We start from the raw sequence: 18,547 nt of genomic DNA on the forward strand, positions 1-18,547 counted from the left end.
TTTAAGGAGTATGTTAAAGTAAGGACCCCTTTATTCAATGATACTAGCAAAACCTATTTCAATTTGAACATGAAATAATAATTGAAAATGTACAAATTTATAGGGAGGTACTTTTTTTTTACAAAAAAATCTTATTTAAAATGAAGCCAAAACTGGAAGTTAAATTTGAAATGTGAGCGTCTTTGTATTCGTTAAAACTCAGGATTAAGATTTTTAAAAAAAACAGCAGCCAATAAACAGGGAGGAGATTTGCATGAAGAGGCCGTTCTACAGCACTGGGGGTTTAAGAGAGGTTTTGGAGGGTCCCATAAGAGACCCGTTTGCCTCAGGAAGCCGAGCTCATCTGGATCCACCATGGCCTGGGCCCCTCTGCTCCTCGCGCTGCTCACGTACTGCTCAGGTGAGGGGATTGTTTCATTTAGTGACCAAAATATAAAGGGCACTTGCAGGGGAGGAGGTTTGTCTGTGAGGATCCAGAGTCCTTGTGCTGAGTGTGTTTGTACTGTTGATTTCAGGGGTCAGTTCGCAGCCCGTGGTGACTCAGGAGCCCTCGATGTCGGTGGCCCCAGGAGGGGCAGTCACTGTGTCCTGCAGCCTGAGCACTGGAGCCGTCACCACCAGCAACTATCCAGGCTGGTTCCAGCAGAAACCTGGCTCTGCTCCTCGGCAGCTGATATACAGCACCAATAGCAGACCCTCCGGGATCCCTGCGCGGTTCTCGGGGTCCATCTCCGGGAACAACGCTGCCCTGACCATCACCAGTGTCCAGGCAGAGGACGAGGCTGACTATTACTGTGCTGTGTGGGCTAGTAGTGGGAATCACCGTGATCCAGCCAAACGGGGAACTGAGACAAAAACCTCCCCTGTCTTCATCCCCTCCAGCCTGGGCCCTGCACTGACTGCGCAGTTTGCTTCCTCTCTTCAATGCATGAGACCCTGAGGGTTCCTTCTTTGGAATTTCAGCCACTTGCTGTCAGCAGGGAGCGCTGCTCCACCCACTCTCCATTCACTCTCTCTTGGGGAGATGGCAGCCGCTCTTATGCTTTCAACTCAGTCTCTTTACAAGGAGCAGCTTTTCCAGCCTTCTGGATCCCCGGGTTACAGACCCACCACTGCCTGGTTCCCACAGGGAGCAGACGGCCACAAGCTCCTTGGGTAAAGAGACACGTCTCCCCGAACATAGTTCCCCCGTGTTATCCCACGAGCTGGACAACACCCTGAATGGCCTGGAAGTTAGAGGAAATGTAGGAAAGACCTCTCAGATCCCTTCGTCCATTCCAGTTGCCGGGGCTGGATGAAGTGTCCAGACACAGGGTGTATCAGATAATAGATGATATCAAAATCCCTCCTCCCTAGAACCTCCTCCCTGGCCCCATCCCAGCTGCTTGGCAGCTTCCCTGGTCCCCTCCAGAAGTTCATTAGTGCCTCCATGGCCCTGCTCCTCCCGGCCCCTGCAGTCCAGCAAGCCACAGGCCCGTGGCCATGTCTAGTTCCCCGTGGGCCAGTCTCGGTGCTCAGGTACCGCAGGGATGGGTGCGGCATAAGAACCTCAATAGAAAAGTTCATCTGCTGGCTGCGGAGTCAGTGTCCTGCTGCGGGAAAGGCCGGGGCTGTCCTAGCCAAAGCAGGAGTGTTGGTGGCTGTGTCCCAAAGTTCCCCCTCCTCCCTGACCCCTATCCTCTAGAGCCTGGCCTGACACTACTGCCCTCCCCCACAGCCCTGCCCCCTGCTCTGAGCAGGCTTACGTATCATGGGGGTAATACACTGTCTACACTCAGGCTCTGTGACGTTATTGACATAATCTGTAACTGTATAGATCACTGTTGCAACCACGCTTATATATTTGCAGCAAATATTGTATAAAGGTTGTTCTGTAAGGGGTCTAGGGAGAGGTTATGGTTTGCTGGTTAGGATTATGCTGTCTATATGTGTGTATCATTTTTGTAGTTAAAGTTATGAATATTGGATCTATACTGTCTGTATTTCAAACTTATGCTGTGCTTCTGGGTGACACCCCAGACAAGTTGGTGTCAGCTCTACCTAGCCTGCTTGATGGCCCATTAAGGACCATCAGATCTACAACTGACCCATTGAGAGAAGGCAGATATGCCTTGTGACTCAGCAAAGCATGTAGGGACTTGCCCATGTGACTCCAAAGTCCATTTTGCTGTAATTTTCCCCAGTAAGAACAAAGCGGGGTTCTTACACCAAGAAAAGACTATAAAAGGCTGATGCCTCACATCCGTCCTGTCTTCAATCCTGCTTCATTCCTCTGGAGGGACTTTGCTACACTGAAGCTTTGAACAAAGGACTGAGTGACCCACCCCAGCTGGGGCTGTTCTCCAGAGACTTGATTTGAACCTGCAGTTTGTGCCATCACTGGAACAAGCCTGAAGCAAGAACTTGGCCACTACTGTATGTCATTGGTTCCATTTAACCAACTCTTGCTCTCATCTATCTCTTTTTCCTTTTGTGAATAAACCTTTAGATTTTAGAGTCGAAAGGATTGGCAACAGCGTGATTGGTGGGTAAGATCTGATTTGTACATTGACCTGGGTCTGGGGCTTGGTCCTTTGGGATCGAGAGAACCCTTTTTTCTTTTACCGGGGTATTGGTTTTCATAACCATGTGTCCCCATAACAAGGGGCACTGGTGGTGATACTGGGAAACTGGAGTGTCTAAGGGAATTGCTTGTATGATTGTGGTTAGCCAGGAGGGCAAAACCGAAGTCTTCTCTGTTTGGCTGCTTTGGTTTGCCTTGGTGTGCAAAGGAACCCCAGCCTTGGGCTGCAACTGCCCTGCTTTAAGCAATTTGTCCTGAATTGGCACTCTCAGTTGGGTCCCAGCAGAACCAGCATCGTTACAGGCTCCCATTACTGCTTGTACCCAGGGGGTGTAACAGCAGGAGATTTCCCGAGGAACAATAGTGTAGACACGGGGGACTAGTTCTCCCCCCATTTCTCTCTGCTACCTCAGCGATGTCTCCTCCCCTCTCCTCCTCTCTGGGGGACTCCACAGGGCTCTGGCCTCATCCCTGCCTCTTCCCCCCCACCCCATTCCCTGGGTTTGCGACCCCCTCCCGCATTGCCTCACATATCATTTCTGCACTCAGGACTCACAAATCTCCCTCTCCACGTGTGACTGGCTCCCCTCCAGCCAGCACCATGCACGTGGCTGTCTCTGACTCTTGGTTCGGGTGGCTCATTGCCAGCTCCAGCTACGCACAGCCAAGCCCAAACTTCTCATTGTAACTCTTCAGTCCCCTCAATTCCGTGCCTTCTCCAATGCCAGCGATCACGTGGGGGTCATCTTAGACTCCTGCCCCCCATCACCACCACCTCCTGCTCCTCCACTCATTCAACCTCATCACATCTCGCCACCTCTTCCTCTGCAGCATTGAGACAATCAGACTCTTTCTGCTTGTCCTGGAGCAACCTGCAGGGAAGCTGGAGGGGGGAGCTCAGGCTGCAGGAGGAAGAGTTTGGAGGAGGCACCGGGAGGCCAGTCTGTGTGCACATGATTGGAATGTCAGCAGCAGCTGCAGCGTCTCTGTAACCAGTTCTGTGAGTGAAGAGCCAGTTTCATTTTGGAAACATGGAGTCCCCTCCTGTTCTTACCTGACACACGGTACATGGAACCTGGCCCTGATCCGCTGTCGCCCTGATTCCTGTGACATCCTCTGCTTTGGCCACCCTGACTCCAACGTGACTCACCTTGAGTCGATGCAAAGTGCAGATACTGAACTCGTCTCCCCTTCCTGAGACTCCAACCCCGTCACTCCTCTCTTCTAATGCCATCACCAGCCCCTCTGACCCAGTGGCTCCCACGGGGGCTTTGTGTCTGGACTGACCTGCTCCTGCACAGTTCTGCTGCAGCCGACACGTCCAGACCTGTCTCCCATCCCCACTTTGGTTTTGCCAGTGAAACTAGCCCCAGCTCCGACACCTGTGTCCGAGCTGACTCCCCGCTGCCCTCAGTCCTCCCCTGCTTCTGGACAGAGGGTAATTTATACAGAGGGTCTCCCTGTGCCTCTGCCCCTCGCATAGTGGGAGGGAGGTGCCAGCAGCAGCCAGGGAGCAGACTTGCATGTAGGGGCCGATCTCCACCTCTGGGGGTTTAAGCGGAGGTGAAAGTAAGCCGGTATGTCCCGGTGCAGCATACCGGCAAGAGCCGGTGCACCATACCGGGGTGGATCAGCTTCCGCAGGCACAATTTAAAGGGCCTGTGGCTCCCAGCAGTGGCTGGAGCCCCCGGCCCTTTAAATTGCTGCCAGAGCCCCCAGCCCTTTAAATTGCGGGGTTGGGGCAGTGATTTAAAGGGCCTGGGGCGGTAGCGGCGGCCGAGCCCTGGGCCCTTCCCTAGTGCTCCAGCAGGCTCCGGGGACGATTTAAAGGGCGCAGGGCGGTAGTGGCGGCCGGAGCCCCGTCACCGGAGCCCTGCTGCCGGAGCCCTGGGGAAGCAACGGCGGGCCTCCGGGGACGATTTAAAGGGGCCAGGACTCGGCCGCCGTTACCGCCCTGGGCCCTTTAAACCGCTGCCAGAGCCCCCAGCTGCGGCTGTTACCCCGGGGAGGGGGAAGGAGGAACTTGCCGGTACAGGGTGGGCCGGGGCTGGCTCTGACCTCCCCCAGCCCCGCCCCTTCTGCCCGAGGCTCTGCCCCTTCCGGAGGCCAGAGCCGGCCCCAGCCCAGCCCCGTACCGGTACGTCCCTAGACTTACTTTCACCCCTGGGTTTAAGAGAGAATCGGAGGGTTCCAGCCAGAGACCCATTTGCCTCAGGAAGCCAAACTCATCTGGCTCGACCATGGCCTGGGCCCCTCTGCTCCTCCCGCTGCTCACTTACTGCTCGGGTGAGGAAAGGGTTTCTGTTCCCTGCTTTAATTTAAATTTCATCTGTCTCTGACTTTCTCCATATTCCTGAAGAAATATGTTAAAAAAGAATTTTCTGTTTGTTCCCAGGATCGCTCTCCCACTTTACACTAACGCAGCCGCCCTCGATGTCCGTGTCCGTAGGAAACACAGTTCAACTCTCCTGCACCATCCGCAGTGGGTACCCGATGACACATGCCACCTGGCACCAGCAGAAAATTGGAAATGCTCCAAAATATCTTCTGTGGTACAAATCCAATGCTGCCAAGCACCAGGGTTCTGGGGTCCCCCGTCGCTTCTCCGGTTCCAAAGATGCGGCTAATACAACCATCAAACCCTCCCCGATGTCCAAGCAGATGATGAGGCCGATTATTACTATGGCACATAGAGTGGGGCTGCTGATGCTGCACAGTGATGCAGCCAGGTGGAGAACTTCGACCAAACCCTTGTGTTCCAGCAGCCTGTCCCGTGCATGGCTCCAGTCTGTGTGCGTCTGGGTGTGACGCTCCTCCGCGCAGATGTGCTGGACTTTAACTAGGCACGTTCCAGTCATCAGTGAGGGGCATGATGAAGTATGATCAGGGTCTGCACATTTAAGGCCAAATCTTGGGTCCCTTGACCCAATGGGCATTTTACCATTCATTGTCCATAGGACGAGGATTATGGAATCTCAGTGTGGTACCTAGATTCAATTATAATCCCAAAGAAAACACTCATCGTCCCATTCCTAAGTAGATGCCCTGAGAGGAGGGAGTCCGGTCCCTTCAATGCCAGCTCACTCTTCAGTGCCAACCCAGCGAGATTCAGAGCCCGAACAGCTGGGTGTTAGGTCCCAGAGCTCAGGTGTTTCACACAAACAAAGCCAGGGCAGGAAAAGAACAGCCCCTGGGCCTGATAAAAACAGCCCCACGAGGAAAGGCCAAGCCTGCAAAGTGATCAAGCTACACAACATGCACAAACCACATGGAGATCAACATGGTGGGAGTAAAGACACTCCCACCCTACCCCCCACCCACACACTTTCTCTCCTCAGTCCTGCTGTCTGTGTATGTGACAAGTCACCAAGTCTTCCCAAGTCTGGGCTCTCCCTACATGTGAACTAGCAGCACAGGAGGGGAGTTGAAGGGACGTATTAACACAGAGCCTCATTCATAAGAAAAACTGAGCTGTCTGTAGCTGGGAACGACAGTGAATCGCTCCTTAAACTCCAGAGATGGAAAGAAAATATGAATGAGATTTGGGTGGTACTTGGATTTTCCCCTCTACTCTTCTGCAGCTCAGTGATGGGGATCAGTTACGACTGGGGCACCAGAGGGCGACGTGTCCCGCCATGTGCAGTGTGAACTGTCTACACTGGAATTAAGTAACTGATACATGTTTATTTTCACCTGTGGGTGCACCGGACTCTGGTGTTCAAACAGCTGCTTCCTTTCCAATCCCTGGTGCAGACAGATTGGGCGGGGTCAGGGTGAGATAGAATATTGAAAGAACCCAGATGCACTGAGTTAGGTTGTAGACTTATAAATAACCAGTCTGGTGTAGCTGTTGGACACTGAATTATAAAGATTTTTTTAACACGTACATTTAATGTCCAACTGTGCAACCAAAAGTTACCCAGGAATGTTCTGCAGAGGTGGCTGCACTTCAGGGGTGGGTGACGTAATCCTTGCCCATGTATATCTCTTATAAAACGTCTCTCTGTGTAGCAATGCTGAGCTCTTCTGTCTTGCTCTAGGGAGACTAAGAAGTGAACAGATTGTTTCTGGTATATGATCAGCTGCTACAAAAGGACCGTGCCAAGATCTCACAGTCAGTTCAAGAGAACTTGTACCACTCGCTGAGACAGGCCCATCTGGTGACTCTCATAACACCACCACTGTTGTAAGTGAAATGGCCGTGAAAAGGGAACTCCCCTGTCACCCAGAGCGAACCCAGGGGAGTCTGACGGCTGAGGAGCAGGCTCTGCTGGTCACTCTCTGTCGGTAAATAGTGTGTACTTGTCGTCCCCTGCTGGGGTGGCTGGAGCACTGTGAGACACCAACTTTTTTCCTGGGACAGTAGATGGGAGCCAGGTGGACCAAGACTCAGAGACTGGCGCCGAGCGTCAGCTACTAGGTCTTGTGGATTCTAGCACCTGGTAGGTCCCAAGAACTGCCCTGAAATCCGTCTCCAGCGTCACACTCCTCCCAGCCCCCATGCGTCACACTTCACAAACCACCTGCCCGTCCGCCATGGAACCTCCCTCCCTTCCGCTGGGCCCCGCGGCTGCACAGGGGACTCATCTCCCTGGGCTTTGTTCTCCCAGCCGGCAGCCTGCAGCACTGAATTCAGAACAAACCCCAGCCGTCCCGGGACCTTCCACCCCTAACTGTTAACAAATTAAGGTTCTCTCTCTTCCCTAGCCGGGGAGGCTACAATCAATGTCCCACCACAGGTGAGGGGCTGGGGAAACAAGGAATCCACACCCGCGGCAGCTTAAAAATGTCAGGCGGGCTTGATATAGACCTGATACAAACCTGAGCAAATCAGCAACTGGATTCGTCCCTTTCGAGATTGTCCCTGTCAGTTATTGTGTTTGGGGTCTCTCAGCCTACATCATATTAGGTAGAGTCCAGGAGGTGAGTTGGAGGGACACAATAACACGCAGCCCCAGTCACAAATGGCAAACTGGGCTGTGTGTAGCTGGGACCTGGAATGAATCTCTCCTTAAACCCCAGAGATTGAAGAGAAATCAATGGGATGTGAGAAGCAGCTGGATTTCCCCAGTCGATGTCGTGCAGGTGTAACTCTGGGCACCAGAGCCTGGAGAGAACAAAATGTGATTTGAGATGCACCTGGATTTTCCCCAACTACTGTTCTGCAGAGGGGTGACATGATTCAGTTCTGACTGGGCACCGGGAGGCACTGTCTCCTTGCACTTGTGTATTGAACAGTTACTTTATTCTGGTATAAACAGTTCATGATACCTTTGTTCCTTAAGAGTCTGGTGCACAGACTGTGGCATTTGAACAGCTGCATCCTTTCAGATCCCTCATTCAGACCGCGTGATGGGGGAGGAGGAGAGACAGGATGGGGGAGGAGGAGAGACAGGAGGTCCGAGGCACCCAAATGTACTGATTTACTTTGTAGATTCATGAACCATTTCTCAACGGAATTGCTGGGTATTTCTTTGCAAAATGCTTTTATAATGATATTTAATTAAATGGACATTCCATTTAATACTGAACATCTCTGCAAAATGTTGCCCAGGTATGTCCTTCAGAGGTGGCTGCATCACTGTGATTGTTACTTGTCTGTATTACTGTAGCCCCTGGGAGGACAAGTCATGGCCCAGGTCTCCGTTGTGCTGGGCACTGTACAAACACAGAACACAAAGACAGTCCCTTCTATGGAGCGAACAACCTCAGTATGAGACAAGGGACAACAGGAGGCGACAGACCGGGCTGTGGGTGGCAGAAGGCAGCAATGAGACAATCCTGGCAGCGGGATGGGAAGGGACCCAGCACACCCACGGCCTCACTGCTGGCAATTTGTTTGTAGGCAACATGCCAAAGAAGAGCTGGAAGGAGGGTGGAAGGAGGGGAATGAGTTAGTTCTGGGGGTGTTTCCAGGGGGCGCGTCCACACATCAGGGGCAGCGTGGGGGAAGCCGGCCCGGCTGCACAGCAGTGGTGGTGGCAGTGACCCCTCCCCATGGGCATGTGAGAGAAAATATCTGTGTGCCCAGCGATGCAAAACTTGTCCATTGTTCTCCACATGTCAGATGTGCTGCGCTAACGTTAAGCTAACGACTCCTCCCAGCAGCCCCATAATGGCCATTCACAGTGTAAAGGAAAATTCAGAGCTGAGAACCCCAGCTGTACCCACATGGAACTGACATCCCCTTCCACCTGCCCGCTGGATTTGTCCCAGTGAGGCTGGTTCTGCGGGAATGATCCAAGTTTGTTTCTCTCTCACTGTGAGGAACAAGGAGGACAGGGGAGTAGCCGGATAACCCACGGACAAGAGGCCACACGGAGGTGTTGTAGCATCATCCTCCATTCAGTGGGAATCACGCTTCCCCGTCTGTCCAGAATACTGCATAGATACCAAGCAGAGGACTTAGGGCCTGATTTGTAAAGGGATTTAGAGTCCTAAAAATGTAAGTGGGCACCTTTAAAAAACTGTCCCTCAGTCCTGCTTTAGCTCCACGGTGCTCCTGTTCAATCCCTGGGGATAACCCATATAACAGTCACTACAGAGTCTTTGGCACCATGTGATATTTACGTTTGCATCCATGCAGATAGTTGCAACTGCTGCCTACGGACGAAGAAATTAATTGGTCAGAGAGACAAAGAAGTGACCAGATTTACTCTGCTACATGCGCAGCTCGTCAAACTGTGATTCCCCAAAACTAAAAACAAACATTTCTCCCAGATCTAGCTCCCTGCACAGGCAGTTAGAGAGAACTTGTCAGTCTGTGTGATAGCACCATCTGGTTAAATATTATTTAAGGAGTATGTTAAAGAAAGGACCCCTTATAATCAATGATACTAGCAAAATCTGTTTCAATTTGATCCTGTAATAATAGTTGAAAATATACATATTTATAGGGAGGTACTTTTTTTTCCCTAAAAATCTTATTTAAAATGAAGCCAAAACTGGAAGTTAAATTTGAAATGGGAGCGTCTTTGTATATGTTAAAACTCAGGATTAAGATTTTTAAAAAACCAGCAGCCAATAAACAGGGAGGAGATTTGCATGAAGGGGCCACTCTACAGCACTGGGGGTTTAAGAGAGATTTCAGAGGGTCCCATAAGAGACCCGTTTGCCTCAGGAAGCCGAGCTCATCTGGATCCACCATGGCCTGGGCCCCTCTGCTCCTCGCACTGCTCACTTACTGCTCAGGTGAGGGGATTGTTTCATTTAGTGACCAAAATATAAAGGGCACTTGCAGGGGAGGAGGTTTGTCTGTGAGGATCCAGAGTCCTTGTGCTGAGTGTGTTTGTACTGTTGATTTCAGGGGTCAGTTCGCAGCCCGTGGTGACTCAGGAGCCCTCGATGTCGGTGGCCCCAGGAGGGGCTGTCACTCTGTCCTGCAGCCTGAGCACTGGAGCCGTCACCACCAGCAACTATCCAGCCTGGTACCAGCAGAAACCTGGCTCTGCTCCGAAGCTGCTTATGTACCAGACTAACAACAGACCCTCTGGGATCCCTGCCCGGTTCTCGGGGTCCATCTCCGGTAACAACGCTGCCCTGACCATCACCAGTGTCCAGGCAGAGGATGAGGCTGACTATTACTGTTTGATATATACGGGTAGCAGTGGTAGTAGGTCTCACAGTGATCTAGGCAGATGGGGAACTGAGACAAAAACCTCCCGTCTCTTCCCCTGTCTTCTCCTCCAGCCTGGGCTCTGCACTGGCTGCACAGTCTGATTTCTACCTACAGGATACGGGACCCTGATGGCTCCTTCTAAGGAATTTCAGCCTCTAGCTGTCAGCAAGGGGCGCTGCTCCACCCACTCCCCACTCACTCTATCTGTGGGAGAAGGCAGCTGCTCGGTGTCTACAAGGAGCAGCTTTTCCAGCTTTCTAGATCCCTGGGTTACAGACCCACCACTGCCTGGTTCCCACAGGGAGCAGACGGCCACAAGCTCCTTGGGTAAAGAGACACGTCTCCTCGAACATAGTCCCCCCGTGTTATCCCACAAGCTGGACAACACCCTAAATGGCCTGGAAGTTAGAGGAAATATAGGAAAGACCTCTCACATCCCTTCATCCATTCCAGTTGCCAGGGCTGGATGAAGTGTCCAGACACAGGGTGTATCAGATAATAGATGATATCAAAATCCCTCCTCCCTGGAACCTCCTCCCTGGCCCCATCCCAGCTGCTTGGCAGCTTCCTCGGTCCCCTCCAGAAGTTCATTAGTGCCTCCATGGCCCTGCTCCTCCTGGCCCCTGCAGTCCAGCAAGCCACTGGCCCGTGGCCATGTCTAGTTCCCCGTAGGCCAGTCTCGGTGCTCAGGTACCGCAGGGATGGGTGCGGCATAAGAACCTCAATAGAAAAGTTCATCTCTTGGCTGCAGAGTCAGTGTCCTGCTGCGGGAAAGGCCGGGCTGTCCTAGCCAAAGCAGGAGTATTGGTGGCTGTGTCCCAAAGTTCCCCCTCCTGTCCATGGAGAGACAGGAGTGTGCCCAGCCGTGGAGCTAGACATAGAAATAGAAGGTCAGATGAACAAGCGGAGGGTCAGCCTACTAAGAGACCTCCCCTGGCCTGTATTTGTAGGCAGAGACTGGCCTAATGTGATGACCCAGCCCTGTTCCAAGATGGGTACTGCTTGGACGAGCTGCCCATAGGACGACCCTCACTTGGACATGGGCTCTTGGGCCGGGGCCCAGAGGAAAAGCCGAGGTGCGTGAGGGTTGGACAAGAGACGCCAAGTTGACTGCAGGCCCTGGAGACACAGTTACAGGAGGGAAACCGAGCGCTGTGGGAGGTGACAGCCTCATGAGAGACTATAATAGAGGAGGCTGAAAAACCAAAGCGAGAACTGATTCAGACAAGACCAGACCTGGTTTGAAAAGGACTGTTGGCAGCAACTCGAGCGGGAACTACCTGCACTGTTCAACTCTCCTGCACCCTCAGCAGTGGGTATCCGATGACACATGCCACCTGGCTCCAGAAGAAAATCGGAAATACTCCAAAATATCTTCTGTGGTACAAATCCAATGCTGCCAAGCACCAGGGCACTGGGGACCCCGGTCGCTTCTCCGGTTCCACAGATGCAGCTAATACAACCATCAACCTAACCGTCACCAATGTCCAACCAGACGATGAGGCTGGTTATTTCTGTGGCACAGGGAGAGTGGGGTGCTGCACAGGGATGCAGCCAGACGGAGAACTTAGACAAAAGCCTTGTGTTCCAGCAGCCTGTGTTGCGTATGACTCCAGTCTGTGTGTGCCTGGGTGCGACGCTCCTCCGCGCAGCTGTGTTGGGGTTTAACTAGGCACATTCCAGTCATCAGTGAGGGGCACTACGAAGGACTATCAGGGTCTGGACATTTAAGGCCAAATCTTGGGCCCAGTGACCCAATGGGCATTTGTCATTTATTGTCCATGGGACGAGGATGAGTCCCTTTATGGAACCTCACTGTTCTACCTAGATCGAGGTAATAACCCCAAAGAAAACACTCCAGTGTCCCGTTCCCAAGTACATGCTGTGAGAGGAGGGAGTCTGGTCCCTTAATTACCAGGTCACTCTTCAGTGCCAACCCAGTGAGATTCAGAGCCTGAACTCAGCCCCTGGCCCTGATAAGAACAGCCCCAGGACCTAAGGCCAGGCCTGCAAACTGATCACGCTGCACAAAACACAGAAGCCACATTGAGAGCAACTGAGTCATAAAGACCCCCCAGCACTTTCACTCCTCAGTCCTGCTGTCCACGTATCTGACAAGTCACCGGGTCTTCCCAAGTCCGGGCTCCTCTGCATGTGAAATAGCAGCACAGCAGGGGAGTTGAAGGGACGTATTAACACAGAGCCTCATTCATAAAACAAACTGAGCTGTCTGAGCTGGGAACGACAGTGAATCGCTCCTTAAACTCCAGAGATGGAAAGAAAATACAAATGAGATTTGGGAGGTACTTGGATTTTCCCCTCTACTCTTCTGCAGCTCAGTGACGGGGATCAGTTACGACTGGGCACCAGAGGGCGACGTCTCCCGGCATTTGCACTGTGAACTGTCTACACTGGAATGAAGTAACTGGCACATATTTGTCTTCACCTGTGTGTGCACCGGACTCTGGTGTTCAAACAGCTGCTTCCTTTCCAATCCCTGGTGCAGACAGATTGGGCGGGGTCGGGGTGAGATAGAACATTGAAAGAACCCAGATGCACTGAGTTAGGTTGGTTTCAGAGTAGCAGCCGTGTTAGTCTGTATTCGCAAAAAGAAAAGGAGGACTTGTGGCACCTTAGAGACTAACCAATTTATTAGAGCATAAGCTTTCGTGAGCTACAGCTCACTTCCTCAGATGATTTATAAATAACCAGTCTGGTGTAGCTGTTGGACACTGAATTATGAAGATTTTTTTAACACGTACATTTAAAATTCCAACTGTGCAACCAAATGTTGCCCAGGAATGTTCTGCAGAGGTGGCTGCACTTCAGGGGTGGGTGACGTAATCCTTGCCCAGGTATATCTCTTATAAAACGTCTCTCTGTGTAGCAATGCTGAGCTCTTCTGTCTTGCTCTAGGGAGACTAAGAAGTGAACAGTTTCTGATATATGATCAACTGCTACAAAAGGACCATGCCAAGATCTCACAGTCAGTTCCACTCGCTGAGACAGGCCCATCTGGTGACTCTAATAACACCACCACTGTTGTAAGTGAAATGGCCGTGAAAAGGGAACTCCCCTGTCACCCAGAGCGAACCCAGGGGAGTCTGATGGCTGAGGAGCAGGTTCTGCTGGTCACTCTCTGTCGGGAAATAGTGTGTAATTGTCGCCCTCTGCTGGGGTGGCTGGAGCACTGTGAGACACCAACCTTTTTCCTGGGACAGTAGATGGGAGCCAGGTGGACCACGACACAGAGACAGGCGCGAGCGTCAGCTACTAGGTCTTGTGGATTCTAGCACCTGGTGGGTCCCAAGAACCGCTCTGAAATCCACCTCCAGTGTCACACTCCTCCCAGCCCCCGTACATCACACTTCACAAACCACCTGCCCGTCCGCCATAGAACCACCCTCCCTTCCGCTGGGCCCCACGGCTGCTCAGCAGACTCATCGCCCTGGGCTTTGTTCTCCCAGCCGGCAGCCTGCAGCACTGAATTCAGAACAAACCCCAACCGTCCCGGGACCTTCCACCCCAAACTGTTAACAAATAAAAGATCTCTCTCTGTTCCCTAGCCGGGGAGGGTACAATCACTGTCCCACCACTGGTGAGGGGCTGGGGAAACAAGGAATCCACACCCATGGCAACTTATAGAAAAAATGCCAGGCTGGCTTGATAGAGACCTGATACAAACCTGAGCAAATTAGCAACAAGACTCGTCCCTTTAGAGATTGTCTCTGTCAGTCCCCGTCCTATTTGAAATGTTCAAGCCCCATATTATTGGGATCTAGAAAAGATAAGCCCAAAACAAAACCAGAGACGGCTCCTAAGAATATAGGACTCAAAGGGGCTTAGCAGAAAGTGACTAGCTAGCAGTGACCAACAGGACGAAGGACACGCTCAGGTCAGGAGGTGTTTGCAGTGGGGAGGCAGAGAATGCTAATGAGAACCTCCCTGGTGCACACACACTCTACAGCAGCAGCCAGTGAGGAGGGAGCTGATTTGCATGATGGGGCCGTTCTCCAGCGCTGGGGGTTTAAGAGAGAATTGGAGGGTCCCATCCATTGACCCGTTTGCCTCAGGAAGCCGAGCTCGTCTGGATTCCCACCATGGCCTGGGCCCCTCTGCTCCTCATGCTGCTCACTTACTGCCCTGGTAAGGGGGAGGGTTTCTGATCTCAGATTTATTTAGAAGGATATTTCACTGAATTCCTGCATGTTCCCGATGCCCAGACTCCTGGCTCAGCAGGAAATCTGATTGCATGAACACCAAGCCAGGATAATCCTGCAGCAGTTTCTGTTTCTCTCCAGGTTCCCTCTCCCAGTTTACTCTGACTCAGCCACCCTCGGTGTCGGTGTCCATTGGCAACACAGTTAAACTCTCCTGCGCCCTTAGCAGTGGATACACATTTGGAGATGTTGTCTGGTACCAGCAGAAAGATGGGAACAGCCCAAGATACCTTCTGAGGTACAACACTGACTCGGACAAGCACCAGGGCTCTGGGGTCCCCAGTCGCTTCTCTGGTTCCAAAGACGCCTCGAAGACATTCGGCTACTTAACCATCGCCAGTGTCCAGGCCGAGGATGAGGCTGGTTATTACTGTGCTGCACATGCCAGTGGAGCTGCACAGGGATGCAACGAAGTGGGGAACTGAGACAAAAACATCCTCTTCCCTCCTTCAGCCTGTGTTGGGCATGAGTTCAGTCTGTGGCAGTGGGCTGTGATCCTCCAGACTGATGCCTTATGGTTTTACTGTTCACTCTCCCAGTCCCCAGTACGGTTAGCGACTCTGATTTATCAACCTCTGCACAGTTAGGGACAAATCTTGGTCCCACTCAAACCCCGGGGAGTTTTGCCATTCACTTCCATGAGACGAGGATTAGACCCTGCTTATGGTTCTACTGTAGTAATCCGTTTTGATTATAATTTTAAAGAAGATGTTCCCAAATACATGCCAGGGGAGGAGGCACTTGCTGTCTGTTAAATGCTCATTCTTCAATGAAAACCCAGTGAGACTTAGAAGCTGAGTGTTCGATTGCAGATCCAGGCATTTCACACGCAAGCAGAGCCGGGGTAGGAAAAGAACAGATCCTGGGCATGATACAAACAGCCCCGTTAAGAGAGGCTGAGCCTGCAAAATGATTGAGTTAAACAAGACACAGGGCCCACATTGCAGACTACTGAGTAGCACAGAACCCCCCTCCGTCCTGGTGTGTTGCCCTGGGCATGTCTGATGAGTTACATGGTGGGCCTTGACCTCACTAAGTGGAGCAAGTTCTCACAGAAGGGGAGTTCATAATTTTGAAATAATCTAAAGTAAGATTCCAAGCAGCCATGGGAGTGAAGCTTATTCCCGACCAGGTGACAGCTGGCCCCAAGATCCTTTGACTAAGACAAAGGAGCTGTGGGGGAGGAGGCTAGAGGAGTTTTCAAAATCATCCTTTCTTCGTGCACCAATGAAACAGGTCTTTCCCTTTCGCAGGCATCTGGGAGAAGAAGCGGCGCCCCCCGGAGCGGGCGTTATGGTGCGTTCGTGTCGAGGGTAATGTGTCGGAGCGCGGAGAACGCTGCTTTCAGGTGGCGCGTGACGAGACAGCGCCGTGTGTCTGAGGGGAGGAAGGAAGCCTGAATGCAGAAGAGAAGCCAGGCTCGCTGAAGGAACTGCTGCAGCAGCTCCCCCATCTGCCCCAAGGGAGAGAGACTGAAGCGATGGCTATTTTTAGGCCTTCCTGATGACATGACAGAAGCCTCCTTTATCCTTACAGGGGCCGGCCCAGTGTTGAGTGTGACACTAATCCAGTCGCTAGCTCACACCCAGGGGCTGAGCTCACAGGCTCGGCAAAGAAGCCACGTCTGGAGCGGCCTTGAGGACTGAACACCTGTCGCCCCAGAGCTGGCCCAGGGCCGAGTCCCACTCGTGAGGCCGTGTCAGGAGCAGGTTCTGCTGGTCGTTCTCTAGAGCGAAATAGTGGAACTGTCGCCCCCTGGTGGGGTGGCTGGAGTGCTGTGAGACACAGCACTGTCCTGCTGAGACAATACCTGGCAGAGAGCCAGCTGGACCACGACTCAGAGACAGGCATTGGGCTTCAGCTTCTAGGCTCTGTGGGCTCTAACACCTGCTGGGTCCTGAGAGCCTCTCCGCCATCCGCCGGCGATGTCACGCTCCTCCCAGACCCTTTGCTACACTTCTCACCAACCGTCCCCCATTCGCCGTGGTACCTTCCTGCCTTCACCTGCGACCTGCGGCTGCTCGGCAGACTCATCACGGTGGGTGTCAGTGGCCCAGCCTCCAGCACTGAATTCAGACCAAACCCAACCGTTCCGCAGCTTCCCCCCACTAAATTGGAAAAGAGACGAAGATGCTCTCTCTTCCCTAGCAGAGAATCACCTCCCTGCCGCCGGTCCATGCCTGCGGGAAAGGGAATCCACACACATGGCAATTTAGACAAACAATACCTAGCTGGCTTGATGTCGACCTGATAGAAATCTCAGCAATGGGCCTCCTCCCTTTAGATACTGTCCCTGTCCGTCATCCTATCTAGGGTCTGTAAGGCCCATCCTGTTTGGGGTCTGCAAATATTAGCCCCAGGCCCTAGAGGGAGCAGAGTCAGCGCTTGGTTTGTGACGAAAAAGGTGCTGGGGCTCAAGCAGTTAGAAGCTGTGGCTTGAGCAATTTTTTTACTTTCATAACTGACACGGGAAGCTCAGCGATGCTGGGGTGTGAACTGCCCGGCCTAGAGGCACCGGGGCTTAGCCCTGGCACAAATGAAGCACTGGGCGGAGTGAACAGAACACAGGACTCACGGGTGCTTCCCAGAAAATAAATAGCATTGGACTGGACATGGCCCCAGTTAGACATTTAATTCGCTGTCGTTAAAAGAGCCAGAATGAATTTCTCTCTTGTGTGAGAAATTGGGCAAAGTCCCATGAAAGAAAAATTACAACACGGGAAATGCTGCTTGTACCTAGCCCTGCACGAGTAGAAGATTATTCTAATGCAATGGGAAGAGAATGGTTACAAAGGATTTTGCCTGGAAGGGTCTCTGTGGGGAGGCATTGGCAGTATTCTTTGGAGATGGACAGAGAGCAGATTGCAGTTACAGCAGACAAGGAAATAAACCCGTTTTGATCTTCCTGGTTAACGCCCAAACGGGGAAGACCTGCCCTTTTACAATCTTTATTTTCCTCCACCTGGGAAGGAGGTAGATGCTAACAGCAGCAGCCAGTGAGCAGGGAGCAGATTTGCATGAAGGGGCTGTTCTCGGGCTCTGGGGGTTTAAGAGAGAATTGCAGGGTTCCAGCCTGAGACCCGTTTGCCTCTGGAAGCCGAGCTCGTCTGGATTCCCGACCATGGCCTGGGCCTCTCTGCTCCTCACGCTGCTCACTTACTGCTCGGGTAAGGAAAGGATTCTTCTTCTGTGGTTTAATTTTAAATGTTTCTGTCACTGACTTTGTGATTTTTCTTGTTTACATGGATTCCTGGTCCTGTCACCTCCAAGCAGAAGAGTTAATCCAGAGGTTTCTATTTGTTTCCAGGGTCCCTCTCCCAGTTTACTCTGACTCAGCCGCCCGCAGTGTCGGTGTCCATTGGCAACACAGTTAAACTCTCCTGCGCCATGAGCAGTGGATACGCATTTGGAAGTGTTGCCTGGTACCAGCAAAAAAATGGGAACGTCCCAAGATACCTTCTGAGGTACAAAACTGACTTGGACAAGCACCAGGGCTCTGGGGTCTCCAGTCGCTTTGCTGGTTCCAAAGACACCTCTAATAAAATCGGCTACTTAACCATCACCAGCGCCGAGGCAGAAGATGAGGCTGATTATTACTGTGCTGCAGGGAGTGCACAGCGATGCAGGCAAATGGGGAACTCAGACACAAACCTCCCACTTCTGTCCTTCAACCTCTGCCCAGCACGAGTTCATCCTGTGTCACTAAGTTACTGCTGCTGTTCTGTGGGCTCATTGGGCCAGTCCCCTGTGACAGTATCTCATGAGCTTTACCACGTTCTGACTAGTTCATACCAAATCTTCTTCCCATTGGAACCAGTTGGTGTTTGGCCTTTCACTTTAGTAGAGCCAGGATCTGACTCTTAATACAATCTTAGTCCTTAGTTTGGGTAAACTATCATTCTAAAAAAAAATCATTAAACTTTTTAAAACCTGCTTCCCAAATACGTGCGGTGAGCTAAGGCCATTACAGTTAAACACAAGTTTGCAATTAAATGGAGACCCAGTGAGATTTTTAGAATGAACAGCTGGGAGTTAGATCCCAGACGTTTCACACATACACCGCCAGGGTGGAAAAAGAAGAGTCCATCAGCGTAAGAAAAGTCTCATTAGGAAAGTGTGAGCCTGCGAATGATTGTGTTAATAGAG

General features: G+C 52.0%; 1 gene segment (V, D, J or C); it reads left to right on the forward strand.

Moving 5' to 3' along the window:
• The first annotated feature begins 330 nt into the window (after positions 1-330).
• LOC311531650 (immunoglobulin lambda variable 8-61-like) lies at positions 331-2,494 on the forward strand. The segment is given in 2 exons: positions 331-400; positions 516-2,494.
• The last annotated feature ends 16,053 nt before the right edge of the window (positions 2,495-18,547 follow it).

Source organism: Lepidochelys olivacea (assembly GCF_965140295.1).
Source record: "Lepidochelys olivacea isolate rLepOli2 genome assembly, chromosome: 15".
In the NCBI taxonomy this organism is placed as follows: Eukaryota; Metazoa; Chordata; order Testudines; family Cheloniidae; genus Lepidochelys; species Lepidochelys olivacea.